The sequence below is a fragment of the Lemur catta genome, chromosome 14 (genome assembly GCF_020740605.2).
Source record: "Lemur catta isolate mLemCat1 chromosome 14, mLemCat1.pri, whole genome shotgun sequence".
In the NCBI taxonomy this organism is placed as follows: domain Eukaryota; kingdom Metazoa; phylum Chordata; class Mammalia; order Primates; family Lemuridae; genus Lemur; species Lemur catta.
In genome coordinates, this window is record NC_059141.1 from 62929016 (window position 1) to 62945385 (window position 16370).

Genomic DNA, 16370 nt, shown 5'->3' on the forward strand with positions numbered 1-16370 from the left:
CACCTCCTGCAGTAGTATTTTCTTGTCCACACCCTGGGCTATAATTTCTACCTTAATTCCAATTGTGTCTACTGTTCACCTTTCAGGTATACCCTAGTCCTCTGGAGGGGAATGGAAAACCCCCATCTAATATTTCAGATCTATTATGAATTGTAAAAACACATTTGCACTCTTTCTGCTAGGGATGGGATGACTGCAGCAATGCTCAAGTGCCCATTGTGAGCTACTGTGCCTGGGACGTTATTCTCTGTTTTTGTCATTAAAGTACTAATAAGGAATCATCTGTTTCGCCATCATGCTGTAACATGCACATCCCACTGGCTGGGAAGTCTCCCTCTGTGTTCAGGAACCGTCTGTCTTGTGCTGCTGTGCCTCTGTCACTTGGCGCTGAGCCTAGCTCAGGAGAGATGCTCACGAAATATTAGTTCAACTAATATATAGCATCCTCCTGAAAGTGTACAAAGCTTTGCTCTTTGTGGTCATTATGAACTCACATAGGCTAATACAGACCTCAACAGTTTTCTTTACTGCGTAACTAGGGTAAAAACATACATTTTTAAAAATGTGGCATGCTTGAGCTAAATCCTTAGAAGGATGAAAGCTACGAGCTGTTGATATGCTCCATGGCAGCATTCAAGCTCTGGTGCTGGTTTCCCTGGCACTGTGCCTTCATGAACTGACTTCTCGGCTCTAGGGATCTAAAGAGAGTCCCTCGGAGACACAGGCAGCGTGGTCTCCACAGGCAGGACGCGGCGCGGCCAGTGCGCTCTGGACAGCCTCGCTGAGATGGGGATGGAAGGAAGCCTGGCCAGGCAGGGCCAGGGAAACCACGGCCTCCTCATCTCCATTTTGTGCTCCCTGGCAGGAGAGGGAGACAGTGAGGATCTCAGCCACCTCTGCCCTGGGCCACATGCTGAGCCGGGACAGGAAATACAAGCCTGGAGCCACCATGAAAAGGGAACTGTATACATTTCTGCTCCCGTTGCTGCTGAACATGCAGGAGGGAAACAGCGAGATGGTCAAGGTACACCGGTTGTCTCTGTCCTGCCATCCCCAGGCCCGCCTGATGTCCCCTTTGTGCCAGAGCAGAGCCCCTTCCCTTCAGCTCTTTGTTCAGGAGCCTGGCTGTGGCTGTGCACTCTACCGCCGCCTCTGGCATCGTCCTCTGGGCTGGCCCTGAGCACTGTCACCCTCTCGCTGTGATGTGGGCTCCCACTCAGCCCCTGGCCTGGTCAGTCCTAAGAGTGGGCTTGGGGGGTTCCCTCTCTCCACCCACAGGCCTGTGGAGGGGCCCTTGCTGAATGGACAGAGCTGACTGGCTGGGCGTCTCTGACCCGCAGCTTGCGGCACACCACCCTCAGTGACCCCCCACAGGTGCTACTGGACACATGCGCGTACTTGGTGAGCGAGAGTCTCAACGTTCATCCTGGGGACAGAACAGTGGGCTCAGTGGATAGAGGGGGCAGGTGACAGATATGTTCCTTCAGTTCCCTGATTCTCATTCTTTAGCATCAGCTGCCTCTGAGGACCCTCACTTGGCCCTGGTTCTCTGTGTTTGAACCTCAAGGCATCCCGATCCCTTCCTCAGAGGCTAGGGCCACTGTGCTGGGTTACTGGAGGGACAGAGGACAGAGGTCTTCTGGTTAGAGGGGCGGGAAGCCCTGTGGGCGGGAGACGTGGGGCTGAGGCTCCTGCAGTCAGGAACCGGCCAGAGGGCAGGAATCCCGGGTGAAAAGTAGCCATTTAAGGGCCAGGTAAGCAGGTGAGGAGGTGACACAGTAATCCCCACCTTATGAATCCCTCCCGCAGGTAGAGCACTGGACACAGCACTTTACAGCCATTTCCCACTGACGCCTCGCAATTACCTGAGGGCGGCTGGGCGGGTTTCCCTCAAGTCTCCAGACACAAGAGTGAAGCCAGGAAGTGCCAGGTCCGGTACTGACACCTGCGTCTCCGGCTGCACAGCTGTTGTGTCGTCTCTGCTGTCAGGGGCAGGGACAGCCTTGTCCCTGTGAACGTCCAGCTGAGTCTGTGCTGCTGCTGGGCTGGGAGGGGCTGGGGTCAGCCTGCAGGTCGCGCAGTCATGCCTGGAGACGGACTGCTGCTGCTGTGCTCAGGGTGGGGTGTGGCTGTTAGAAGGTCTTTAGTAGAGTCCCCAGTGGCCCCCTCTCCCTGTCAGCACCACCCTCTTTGGCTCCACAGGTCCACGAGGGCGAATACCAGCTGGTGGGGCAGTGACTGTCCCAGAGCCTTGAGTTCCTGGAGAGCCCACAGACCTCCCTCAGGCAGCTGCCCTGAATTTCATAGGTAAGACGGGGGCTCCTGGTGACTCCTCCCTCCTCTCTGCAGCAGGGGGACCCTCCATGACCTTCCGCTAAAGGCCAGGTCATGGCATGATGACGCAGGTCACCTCCTGTCCCAGCATTGACCTGATGAGGGAGGTTGGCCTGTGGCCAGGCCTGCAATTCTGCTTTGGAGAGGCTCAGGGGAGGGAGAGGAAGCTGCGTGTCCTTACCCCAGCTCCCTGGGGGTCTCCCCACTGTCTGGGCTGTGCTTGGTGGGGCCGACAGCCATAAGCATTGGAAATGGGAAAAAAAAACTATTGTTTGAGCTGGGGCCCTATAGGCGTTCCAAAATATTTTTATTTGAATTACAGTAGTAGTCAGTGTTAATATTAGAAAACTAAAAAAATATGATTTGCAAAAAGAAGAAAATAAAGAATACCACAATTTCACCATTTGGATGTAAGCACTGCTACCATTCTGAAGTTTTTCCTAAGACTATACTACGCGTGCACACACACACACACACACACACACACACACAGACACACACACACACACACACGTCTACATGAGCACTTTGTAACACTGTGGTTTGGTGTACTGTTTTTCTACCCTTGCTGGATCACAAATATATAGCATGATATATTCTTCAACATTATTGTTAATGACTGGATGTTATTAAATCCATTTTTATGGATGGATTTATGAGACAATTTATTATATCAGATCATATTGTTGAATACATATGCAGACTGTGTCGTTTCTTATTTTTATAAGCAGGGATGCAGTGGGTAAGTCTCTGCATGACATCATGATTATTTTGTTAAGGTAAATTTCAAGTAGAATTGCTGGGCCCAAAGGGTATGCACAATTTTAAGGCTCTTGATGCTTATTGCCAACTGCTCTCTACAGCGGTTGACTCATGTCCTACTCCCACCGTGCTGTACATGAGCATCTGTAGACATCTGCCAACCCTGAGTAGTGTCTTAAAAATCATTACCAATTCGATAGGTGAAAATAGTTGTTTTGATTGTTAACATTTGTTATCAGCAGTGAGGTTCAATCTTTTTCCTTTTGTTGGCAATGTGTATTTCCTTTTTTCTAATTAATAGCCTTGTGCCCTTTGCCCATCTTCCTATGGGTGAGGGAGCCCCATGCAGGTTAGCATCCTGGGCTCATGCTCTACTTGTCACGTGCTCACAACAATATTTGGGTCACAGCCACTCTGAGCTTTGTTGTTTTACTAAGATGCTGATGTCTAGGCTGCAAGTCATCTCTGAGGTACACTCTGTGCTTGGACTTCTTTAAACATTTCCTTATTGACTACTGAATGTGGGAAAGGGGCAGCCCAAAAGTCTGAGAGCTCTGGCATTATTTTACATGTGTCTTGTCTTTAGGATGCACACTGAGAAACACTGACATGAGCCGCGTCCGTGAGGAGGACGTGCAGGTGATCAGGACTGGTGAGTCTGGGCCTGGTGCCAGGGGTCTGCATGGCACACGGGGGCTGGGTGGGACAGAATGCAGGGTGGGGACATTTCCCAAGAACATGTTTTATACTTTTATTTTTACCAAGACTGAAGTGTTACAGAAAAGTAGAAAATGAAGAAAAGTAGTAGGAAGAGACACATTTTTCCATTGTCCCACTCATCAGAGGAAGCACTGCTGATATTTGGGGATAGATCCTGTCAGTCAGTTAACACTTACCGTGTGCTGTAGGAGCTTACACTGTGATGGTGCTCAAGACAGACACAGTCCCTGCCCCTAAAAATCTTGTAGTTTTTGTTTTTATTATGTTAAACCCCTTTAAACACTAATTTATGTTTTATAGGAGAAATACACAAATAAAGTCTTTTTGTAAAAAAAAAAGAGGCAATATCAGTAAATGTAAAGTCCCATTTACACGCCCTGCCATGTCTTGCCCGTCTCCCCTCCCCCACCTGTTTGCTGTAGACTTTCATATTCTTTTTCTGTGTATACATTCTGTGTATATGTGAACAGTTTCTGAACCTTGCTCTTTTCCCCACTATTAGGTGGGTATTTAGGGAACCCAGATCTACTGAATTCCCTAAACTGCAACATAATCTTCCATACTATTGAGATACTGTCATTCATTAATCATCTCCCATGTTCATGAACATTTAAGGTGTTACCAATGTTTTGCTATTAAAAAACCACACCAGAAGCATTCTTATCTATGTCCCTTTAAATATATATACAGATATGTACATATATCTGGAAAAGTTTCTACAGGCTACATACCAAAACATAGACTGTTGTCATGCATATTAAGCTTAACAGAGTGTAAAGTAAAACCGCATTTTAAACTTCCCTCTTGTCTTGACATTCATTCCAACCCCTGCCCTCCCCAATTTATAGGCTTTTGTTCACTGGTATTTTAGTTCCATTTGTTAACTCAGAATTGAGGTGCTATGATTGTTGCTGTTCTTATATACAAACGCTCTAGACTTACATACATCCCTCAATATCCTGTTGTGCGTTTCTGACCATCCTTTGGGGGCCATTTGTCTTCATCCTGGAGAATATATTTTAGAAGATTCTTCGGTGCTGGTATCTTGAGGTGTGCTCTCTTGGATTTTATTTGTAATGATGTTATCTTACTCTCATTCTTTTTTTCATTTTTTATGTAAGTAGGTTTAGGGGGGGTATACGTGGTTTCTTCCTTACAAGGGTGAATTGTACAGTGGCAAAGTCAGGGCTTTCAGTGTACCAGTCACCCGAATTGTAGCCTTGTACTGGATTGGCAGTTTTTGATCCCTCACCATCTTCCCACTCTCCCCGCTTCTTAGTCTCCAGAGTCCCTTAGAGCACTCTGTGTGACCAGGTGTGCCCATCATTAAGCTCCCACCTGTAAGGCAATATTGGCAGTATTTCTTTTTCCATGCTTCAGATACTTCCCTTCGGATTATGACTTCCAGTTCCATCCAAGTTGCTGTGAACGACATCCTCCCATTCTGTGTTACGGGTGAGTAGTATTCTACAGGGGGGAGTGTGTGAATATATTGTTGTTATCCCCTCATTGGTTGATGGGCACTTAGGCTGATTCCATATCTTTGCAATCGTGAATTGTGCTGCAATAAACACTGAGTGCATGTGTGTTTTTGATATGACTTCTTTTGCTTTGGGTAGATACTCCGTAGTGGGATTGCTGGAATGAATGTTAGGTCTACTTTTAATTCTTTGAGGATTCTCCATACTGTTTCCTATAGAGCTTGTACTAATTTACATTTTGATCAACAGTGAATAGGCATTCCCCTTTCCCACATCCACACCAACATCTATTGTTTTTTGACTTTTTAATAATGGCCATTCTGCCAGGGGTAAGGTGGTCTCTCACTGTGGTTTTAAGTTGCATTTCCCTGATGCCTAGAGATGTTGAGCATTTTTTAACATATTTCTTGGCCATTTTTATCTCTTCTTCTGAAAAATATATGTTCACATAATTTGCCCATTTTTTAATGGGGTTATTTGGCAGTTTTCTCTTGCTCATTTGTTTAAATTCTCTTTAGATTCTGGACATGAGTCCTTTGCTGGAAGTAGAGAGTGCAAATATTATCTCCCATTCTTAAGGTTGTCTACTCTATGGATTTTATCTTTGGCTGTGTAAAACTTCTGTAGTTTAGTTAAGTCCCCTTTATTTATTTTTGTTTTGGTTGCATTTGCTTTTGGAACTTAGTCACAAATTCTTTGCCAAGCCAATATCTGGAATTATTTTTTCTACGTTTCCTTGTGGAAATTTTTGGGTGTCAGTTCTTCCATATAAGTCTTTAATGCATTTTGAGTTAATTTTTAGGTATGGTGAAAGGTAGGAATCAAGTTTTATTCTTCTACACATGGCTCTCCAATTTTCCCAGGATGATTTGTTGAATAGGGCATCTTTTCCCCATTGTATGTTTTTGTCTTCTTTGTCAAAGATCAGTTGATTGTAGGTATATTGTTATATTTCTGGGTTCTCTATTCTCTTCTGTTGATTTATGTACCTGCTTTTATACCGCTACCATTCTGTTTTGGTTACTATAGCCTTGTAGTATCACTTGAAATTAGGTAATATGTTACATCAAGATTTGTTCTTCTTCTTTTTTTTAGCATGGCTTTGACTATTTGCGGGGAGTTAGCTATGCTCCCCGCAAAGAGGTGTTCTCTTTTCGGTCGGGTCTCTCAGGCAGCGGTTGTCGCAAAGGATGAAAAAATAGTAGGAAACAGAAATAAAAGAATAATAATAATAATACACAGAGCCAAAGATATAGTTTAGAAAGTAAAGGTTTATGAAGATAGAAAAAGGGAGGGTGTCTAGTTGGATATATTTCTTCCGGCGGAAATATATCAAAGACTGAAACTCCACACAGGTATTTTATAGGGTAGATACAGGCTCCCATTGCCAAGGGCAATGGGATTTACATACTAACAGGCAGTTTGGTTTAGGGTCAAAGTCTTCTAAAAGGCTACTACAGATCCTTTAACTAGCTCTATCTAGGGGAGCAATGAATTACAAAATCTTCTTAGGGCAAACTTCTAAGTTTTATGATAAGGCTATTACTTAACAAAAAACAGAGACATCTTGGCTCCAGTGATTGTGTTCTTGGAGACAGAGAGGATCTAAGAAGTCAACATGAGCTGTGCCTTGTGTTAATTACTTTAACCGCATGGTTCCATCTGGGCCTGGCTTGGGCATTAGCATATCTATTTGATCAGCTCTCATCTCTGGTGGTCTTTGTTGGTCAGCTCTGGCAACGTATGGCCCTAGGTGAAGCCTGTCTTGTCTTTCAAAACAGGTGAGAACCATAGGCCCAGTTTATAGCTGTCTCTTTGAAATGCAGCTGTTACTGACCAATGAGAAGCCCTCCTGAGACGAGGCAGCTTTTGAACTAACACATTTATTTTTTCTTTAAGGCAAAGCCTTATTTGACTTCTGAAATCAAATCTTGTCTCAAAAAATACAGGGGCATTTCTATAACTCAGTATTCTTAGGCTCAACAACTATTCAAGCTCTTTTTGGATTCATGTGAAACCTATAATTGTTTTTTCTAATTATGTGAAAAGTGACATTGGTATTTTGATGGGAATTGCATTGAGTCTGTAGAACACTTTTGGCAGTATGGAATTTTAACAAGATTGTTTTTTCCAATCCATGAGCATGGGATTTTTTCCATTTGTTTGTGTCATCAACAATTTCTTTCATCAGTGTTCCATAGTTCTTATAGAGATCATTCACCTCCCAGGTTAAGTATATTCATAGGACTTTATGTTTTCTTTTGCAGCTATTTGGAAATGGTAGTGAGTTCTTAATTTTATTCTCATGTTCGCTGTTTTTAGAATATAGAAATGCTACTGATTTGTATACATAAATTTTGTCATCTGAGACGTTACTGAATTTATTTATCAATTCTACAAGTCTTTTGATAAAGTCTTTAGGGTTTTCTAGATAGAAGATGATACCATTGGCCACTAGGGACAGTTTGATCTCTTCTGGCATGGATGTTCTTTATTTCTTTCCCTTGCCTGATTGCTTCAGGTAGGACTTCCCATATAATCTTGAATAGAAGTGGTGAAAGTGGGACCCTTGTGTTGATCCAGTTTGTAGGAGGAATGCCTTTCAACTTTACCCCATTCAGCATGAGGTTGGCTGTGTGTTTGTCATATGCACCTTTTACTATTTTGAAGAATGTTCGTTCTATGCCTAGTTTGTTAAGGGTTTTTATCATGAAGGGGTGCTGGACTTTATTGAGTGCTTTTTCCAAGATCTATTGTGATGATCATATGATTTTGTTTTTAATTCTGTTTATGTGGTGAGGCACATTTATTGATTTGTGTATATTGAACTATCATTGCATCCCTGAGATGAAACTCACTTGATCAGAGTGAATTATTTCTTTGATATGCTGTTGGATTCAATTTGCTGGTATTTTGTTGAGTATTTTTAAAGCTATCTTCTTAAGGGATATTGGTCTGTAGTGTTTTGTTGTTGTTGTTGTGTCCTTTCCTGGCTTTGGTATCAGTGTGATACTGGCTTTGTACAATGAGTTAGGGAGGACTCCCTCCTTCTCAATGTATGAAATACTTTCAGTAGGATAGGTACCAGTTCTTTGTAGGTCTGGTAGAATTCATCTGTGACTCCATCTAGTTCTTGGGATTTTTAAAATTATTATTATTATTACTGATACAATCTCTCTACCTGATATTAATCTGTTTAAGGATTTGTATTTCTTCCTGATTCAGGCTTGGGAAAATTTTTGAAAATATATCTATTTCCTTTGCATTTTCTACTTTGTGCAAAGAGATGTTCATCCTAGTCTTGGAGAATCTTTTGTATTTCTACAGTATAAGTTGTAATACCTCCTGTTTCATATATGACTGAGCTTATTTAAATTCTCTTCTTTAATTGTAAAATCTAGCGAGTGGTCACTCAATTTGTTTAGCTTTTCAGAGATACAACTTTTCCTTTCGTTGATCCTTCCGTGTGTGTGTGTGTGTGTGTGTGTGTGTGTGTGTGTGTGTGTAAAATTCATTTAATTTTGCTCCAGCCAACTGGAACTTTCTACAGCATGAAAAGATCCCTCCCCCACTGGGAATGCTTCTGCCCTCAGGCTACACATGGCAGGCTCTCAGGCTCTTAGATCTGAGCTCACATGTCACCTTCCCAGAGAGGCATTCCCTGACTGGCCTGTCTGAAGGGTCCCTTCCCACTTATTCTCGCTCATTAGTCCATTCAGCTTCCTTCTCTGGGCTGAATTTGTGTTTCCTCATTTTTTTTTCTTTCCCCCACCTGATAACTGCTTGAGGGTAGGGACTCTGTCTCTCTTGGTCACCACTGTGTTGCCAGCACCTAGCATAGTGGCAAGTGACAGGAAGTACTCAGTAAATAGTTGCTGACTGAATTTATGATTATTTATATTAATAACAGTGAAAAATTACAAAAAATCTAAGTAGTCACTGGTAAAGGGTTCATGAAAAAAGGTATGATAGAATCATGTGATTGGATTTTATGCTGTATAGAGGAATATTTTATGGGAGAAAAAATGTTAATGCTATTTTTGTAAAAAAATGTTTTATCTATATTAGGTATTTGTCTATATTACATATTTAAATATAGGTACCAAGCTATTAGCAGTGTTATCCATGGGGGTGAGAGATTTTTCTTCCTTTCTTTTTTTAAAAAAATAATTTTTATTTCAAATACTTGTCCAATGAAGCAAGTATGGCTTTGATTGTGAGAAAAATGATTCTAAATGAAATCATGTGATAATGACCTGGTGTGTGAAGTGGAGAAGGCTGAGGTTGGGGCAACGGTCCTCAGGATCTGGAGTCTTAGTTGACCTCTGCCTTGTTTCACCTCTGAAAAGCAAAGAAGATGATGGGGACCAAACTATAAAAACTTTGGCCCAAGCCATACTGGGAGAAGTTGGGAGCAATCCTGCCTCCCAGTTCCCCACTCCGACGAAGACCATACTGGGCATCGGAATCCCACAGAGGAAGACACACCTCTTCAAATTAGTCAGAAATGACCCTCGGCAAAAGAGCTCTCGCCAACAAATTCGAGGCTCCTTTCACAGGTGGTGCAACGGATGCATTATGGATGCTCCACCTTGACAGGCTGCAAGAACTGAGGCACAAGAACATCTCGAGGTCCACATAAGGCCAGGCACGGTGGCATGCACCTCAGTCCCAGCGACTCAGCAGGCTGAGGTGGGAGGATCGCTTGAGGCCAGGCGTTCCAGCTGCAGTGAACAACAGCAACGACGACAACCACGCAGAGACCTGCTGTGACCGCCAAGATCAAATCTGCCTCCTCAGTTTTCATTCAAAGCAGCCCCTTGCCTCAGACCAAAGATATTCTCACTGACATCTGGACAGACAAGTGGGAGAAGCTTCAGTGCCCCACTCTAAATATTCACAGTGACTCACAAATGGCTTTTAATCAGAACCAATTCTTTAGGCGGATTCTTATTGTTTTTACTTTTTTAAGAGATACAGTGTTGCTCGGTCACCCATGCTGGGGTGTGGTGGTGTCATCATAGCTTAGTGCAGCCTGGAACTCCTGGCCTCAAGCCATCCTCCTGCCTCAGCCTCCTGAGTAGCTGGGACTCCAGGCACACGCCACCACACCCACCTAATGTATTTTTCACCTTATTTTCAAGAATCCATGTCTAGCTCTGTTGCCTAGGCTGGTGTCAAACTCCTGGCCTCAAGTGATGCACCCGTCTCAGCCTCCTGAGTAGTTGGGACTCATGCAACACACCCACACCAAGCTAGTTTACTTTTTACATTTTACTTTTTATATTGTTAAAATATTTTTTCAAGCCAATTGTCACGAGCAGCACAAGGCCAGAGATAACCAGGCCTGCGCACATTTGTGTATCTCCACAACTGGAACAAAATGGTAAATATTTGTTTCTCTAAACATAGTCAATGTACAAAAGGTATAGTTAAAATATGGTGTGAAAGACTAAAATGTTACACATATTTAGGACACTATGATATGACAATGTATATATATATATATATATATATATATGTGTGTGTGTGTGTGTGTGTGTGTGTGTGTGTGTTTGTCCGTGGTTCCTAGCTTATAACTCCCATAACCCTTCCACAGTCTTTTGTTATTATGTTGAGGGATGTAGGCTCCAGAAGTAGGACTCTGAAAACAGAATTTCTCTTTGATCCTCTCCCGTCCTCCTTTCACCTGCCCAAGACAGGACTCTAATCTGCTTGTGGGTCTCAAGACCCTCATTCCAGAGAGGGTCCTGCCCTATTCCTGGGCAGAAGGAAAGCTGCACAACGAGGCCAAGAAGAATCTTTGCACAGGGTTGGCTGGGTTTCCCACTCAGTCTAATAGTATTAGATCTCATCCTTTTTGTCCAATCACATTTCTACCTGGTTGTCAATCATGCCTGTCCAATGAAGTCTCCCCCAAAGGCCCAAAAAGACAGGGTTCAAGGAACTCCCAGGCAGTTGAACAGCTGGAGGCTTACAGGGAGGTGAGCCAGAACTCATCCACCCACATGCCAGGAGGGTGGTGCACCCAACTCCACAAAGACAGATGCTTCAGCACTGGGGACCTTTCCAGACCTCACCCCATGTATCCCTTCATCTGCCTGTGCATTGGCATCATATAAAATGGGTCCTTTGTGATAAGCCCGCAGGGTAAGTGTTTCCCTGAGTCCTGTGAGCTGCTCTAGCAACTTAATGAAGATTTACATAAAATTAGCAAGAAGTAATGAGAAGAGAAAAAACAAAGTATCAAAATAAATGGTTGCCACTGAAAACTAAAACAACACACAATACAAAGCTTGGAGATTACTAGCAGTGGAGGCAAAGAAGAACACAGAATATATAAGCAGGCCTCACTGCTGACTTATGGAAAGCCTGTGTGCATTAGCAGGAGAATTTTGCTTCCTAGTCCTGAGTTTTGAGAGGAGTTTGTTAAGAAGGCCTTTAAGTTATTAAATAATTCATTGACTGGCAGCATCTAATGCTGTTTAGTAAAAATTGCTGTGGTCGTCCACATAGGGCTGACTTCTGATTTTACCTTTGAGCCTGTTGGGGCTCAGAAACTGATGCCTCAAACTGTGGCACTTTGACAGGCTGAACTGCAGAAGCCTCCAGATCTCTCTGACCTCACCCTCCCCACTGTCTCCCCCAAAGAAGTAGAAGTTCCTGTATCTGCCTAAGATTGTTCCCCCAAGGGAAAAATTCTTCCTTTTCTTCCCCTCCCTGTAAGACTGGAATCTAAGCACATGTGCCCAGACTCATTTAGAAGATAGTGTTCTGCCTCTCAGGCTCATTCAAATTCCAGAGAGAACCCCTTAGGAGTTACTTTCTCTTCCCCAGCCTTCACTCTCCCTAGCAACCATTTATTGCCCCTCAACAGAGTCCTCTTCTCCCCTCCCATAACCTGCTCTTCCAGGGTCCAGGCCCCACCCTTTCTGTTCCCTCAAGGTGGTATATAAGCATCTGCACCTCCCCAGGGGTGCGGTCTCCATTCTGAAGGAGAACGTATTCATACATCCTCAGTGTATGCACTGAAATAGATGTGTTTGCCTTTTCTCCTGCTCACCAATCTGCCTCCTGTCAGTGCTTGTCCCTGAACCTCCAGGAGGCCAAAGCCCTTGGCCCACTAGGCCAAGCCGGGGTCTGGTGTTGGCAGTGTGGCTCTCTAGACACCAGCCCCTGGGTGGGAGAGAGGGCAGGTAGGGACAGGACTCACAGCCTGGTGTTGGCGGCCTCTGTCCTCTCCGTGCCGGCTGCCTCCTGTGCTCCACTCCCCATGGCGTTGTCTGTTTCCTGCACAGCCTAACTTGTTCGCTTTTTTCCTCATCCCTTCCCACCAAACCACCCTTCACACTGTGTCTGGCTTAGTGTTGCCAAGACACTGCAGTTTGATCCCTGTGTTTGCAGCGTTCCCATGACTTGCAGGTTTCTCACAACGTGAAGTCTAAACTCGCTGGCTTGCAGCTGAAAGCCTTCCACAACCAGCCCGGGACTGACCCCGACTCAGCAGCTTAGACTGGAGGAGTCACACCCCGGGACTGTGGGGGGATGTGAAGCAACAGGGTAAAACCTGCTGTATCTCCTATTCTGGAGGTGCCCTTTTGCCAGACAGCAATTACTTCACAATGTTATTGTGTATACTAAAGCACACACAGATGTTATAGGGTGCATCGTAACATTTACATGGATTTTAAAGTTAAAATTAAGACTTTAAAGGCCTTAGGATTTTGCTGAACCACATTCCAAGACCCGGAAGGGTGCCAGTTCCCGGTCCTCTGCAAACTGGCCCAGTCAGTGGTAGTTGGAAGCAGATGACAGAAAACTGACCCTGGAATCACATTTTGTCCATTCCCACCCCCAATCTTTTAGACAGCTTGTTACACTGATTGCAGAAGTTATTTACGTTTCCATTTGATGAGTAGTTTGCGTTTGCCTGAGACTCCAGTGAAATATTCACTTAGCAGTTGAGCTGGGCATGTGGTTCTCATAACAGTCTGTTGTAAAATCATTTGTTCCTTCACTGACTTCCTTGCACATCTTTGTGTCTCAGGGCTGTGCTACCTAGGCGTGCACACACGTATATATCTAAATGAAACTGTGTTCTACCTCCTGGTTATTGAGCCATGTTTTCAAAGGACCTGTCTGAACATTTATGTTCAAAGCTTGACGTACCCTCTGGCTGTCATTATCTTCCCAATCATGTCTTTAGTGTGTCAGGCCTGTTTAACTTGAACTTCAGCATAGTCCAGTTATTAATTGATGTTACCCTTTTGCATTCTTCTTTTAGCACCTGAATATATTCTATCAGCTTTGACATGCAAGTATACTTCCAGGGACACACAGAAAAGGTAAACAAGAAACTTTGAAATGGTATCTAAATAAAATAAATAAAGTTTGATCAGCATAAGTCTGATTCTACAGTACAAACATTATTATCTCTATAAAATGGTACAATATCCACCCACCCTGCTTGTGGTCCTTATATGATAAATGTATTAAGAGACCAGTTCATTTTTATGTCCTTTTACCCCATTTATACATCATTTTAAAAATCCATTCCTTAATTGGTATATATCCAAGAGCTTCTATTGCTTTGAATTCTGATTCCAAAGAAAGGTTTCATTTAGAGTACTAAGAAAGATAGTATTTGAAGATCATATATGTATAGGTTTTGATTTTTTGCATATCTCTCTAAGTTTTATTTTAATAAAAATAAATTATTTACTTATGATTTTAGCATGAAACTATGCTGCCCATAGTTTCTGTGATTTTCTTTCTTCACTTAACAATATACCTCGAACAGCCTTCTCTGTCATTGCTTTGTGGCAGAGTAGTTTGTAATGGCTGCATAGTATGTATCTGTCCATTCATGAATACTTATGTATCTCCAGGCAGGGAGCTAGGCACAGGAGATAACAGCAGTTAACACAATAAAGTATTTGGCCCTCTAGGGTTGACCTTTATTAGAGTAAAAGACTTAAAATTTCTAATATAAATAATCACCAGAATAAAATAAAATTGAACATTTCTCAAGTTGCTGAAACAGAGAGGAATTTGAGTGGATAAAATCACAAAATAAAAGATTGATGCATTTATTTTATTATTTTTTAAAATGTTTTTATTTCAGAACTTTAAGGGAGTACAAATGTTTTTGATACATGGCTTGAGTCAGGACTGTAAATGTGCCCCTCACCTGAATAGTGTTCCTTGTGCCTGTTAGGTGGTTTTTCCTGCTCCCCTCCTCCCCCTCCCCCTGCTTGATTTCCTGTGACTTTTACTGCCCTCCGTGCCCCTGTGTGCCAGCGGCTAGCGCCAGTTTGTTAGAGAGTACACTGGTGTCTGTTTTTCCATCCTTGACACGCTTCACTTATGGTGGCCTCCAGGTCCTCCCAAATTGCTGCAAAGGGCATTAATTCATCCTTTTTTACGGCTGAGTAGTACTAGATTTTTAAGAGATGAGTCAAAAAGACAAAATAATAGAAAAAGTTCCAGAAACAGTAGCTCATAACAAGGTCAGTTTGGGGAGCAAAAAAGAGGAAAGCAAACCACAATATAAAACACATGGAACTGACTGGAGTAATAAATGAAGCGCTTAAAGCTGCAGTATTTTCCAGGTAGTTGAATCAATTCAAAAATGAAATATATTTCCTATAAAAAAGGGAGGTTTTATGTGCAAAGTGTTTCAACATATGATTCAGAGAACAGAATGTTGTGTGTGAGTTTGCTGTTTCGGTTGGTGGTTAGCCTAGTGAGGATAAAGGGCATATCTGGGCAGGCACCGTGGCTCACACATGTAATCCTAGCACTCTGGGAGGCCGAGGTGGGAGGATCGCTTTGAGGTCAGGAGTTCGAGACCAGCCTGAACAAGAGCAAGACCCCATCTCCATATTAAAAAAGAAAGAAAGAAAAACAGAAAAGATAAAGGGCATATCCGAAGTTTCTAATCCATATCAGGCAGCTCCACATTTCTTTTTCTCTACAAACTTATCTAAATTTAAGCATATTTGTGATTTGTCCCAATGCCAATTTTGGTGACATGTTTGGGCTCTTTTCCCTAAGAATTTTAATAAATTAAGTTTATTTGACTTTAAAGGTAAATATTTTAATTTAGGGCTCAGAATAGCTGTTTTCATTTTTCCTTTGTGATGTGAATTCTTTGTGAAGTGCTTTGTTTTAGCTGCTTTGGACTTTTAGTGTGATGTTGTCTTTTTACATTAGCTGTGGATCCAGAAATCACAGCTCAAAGTACTGTTGTCTTTTCTGGAGCAGAGTTGGAGAATCCTGTGAACCAAACTGCATTAAAGGCCACTGTTGATGGAAAAGAAATGGTTACCATGAAGAAACTTGATTTTTCCAAAGACAGAGTTCTAATGGGTGGGTTTTCTTTATGTTTTTTCTATCTTTTACTTTTCATTTATTAGACAATAAATTATTTTCTTGGCAAATATTCTGTTTAGACAGCTAAATCTGTGTTGAAGCTCATCTTCATCTAAACTTAATCTAAAACTTTCCTGCCTTAGTACTTACATTTTGCAATAAATAATTTCACACAGCCCTGGCGTTGGCGCGAGATCTAAATGGTGGAAGCGGCGGTTCCAGCCGCTCCCTGAGGCGTCCTGAGCCCGGCCGGGTCTCTTCTCTTGCTGGCCTGGTCTCCGTGGCAGCCAGGAGGCGACAGTCATCGAGAAGGAGGCCTGAAGCCTGTGGATGGACACTGCGGTGCTGAAGAGGCCAGAGTGCAGGTGGGACACTGGCGGGTGGCAGGCCCTGGGGCGCTCACAGCCTGTAGGAGTCAGGGCCAGAGTCCTGCAGAGCGCGGGAGAATCCTTGCCTGAAAGGCTGGGACTATGGCCCTGTCACGTCGCTCCTATAATCTCTATTTACCGCCATACTGATTGAGGCCCACAGAACATTAAAGGTCATTTAAGGTCGGGTGACAATCAAAACTGTGCTAGTGATAGTGGTATGTGCTGTTTGCTTCGTATAGGAAATATATGTGAAGAAATTGAGCACAAATTGGAAAATTCTAGAGGTCTTGAGTCCAAACTCCTCCTTTTACACATTTTTGAACTGAGA

The 16370-nt window shown here is 43.2% G+C and overlaps 1 long non-coding RNA gene across 1 annotated transcript; it reads left to right on the forward strand.

Annotated features, from left to right (window-relative positions):
• Window positions 1-872: 872 nt before the first annotated feature.
• Window positions 873-15652, forward strand: LOC123649806. The gene is made up of 4 exons (XR_006739148.1): window positions 873-1024; window positions 2203-2307; window positions 3683-3748; window positions 15564-15652. It is a non-coding gene; the product is annotated as an uncharacterized LOC123649806 (long non-coding RNA).
• The last annotated feature ends 718 nt before the right edge of the window (window positions 15653-16370 follow it).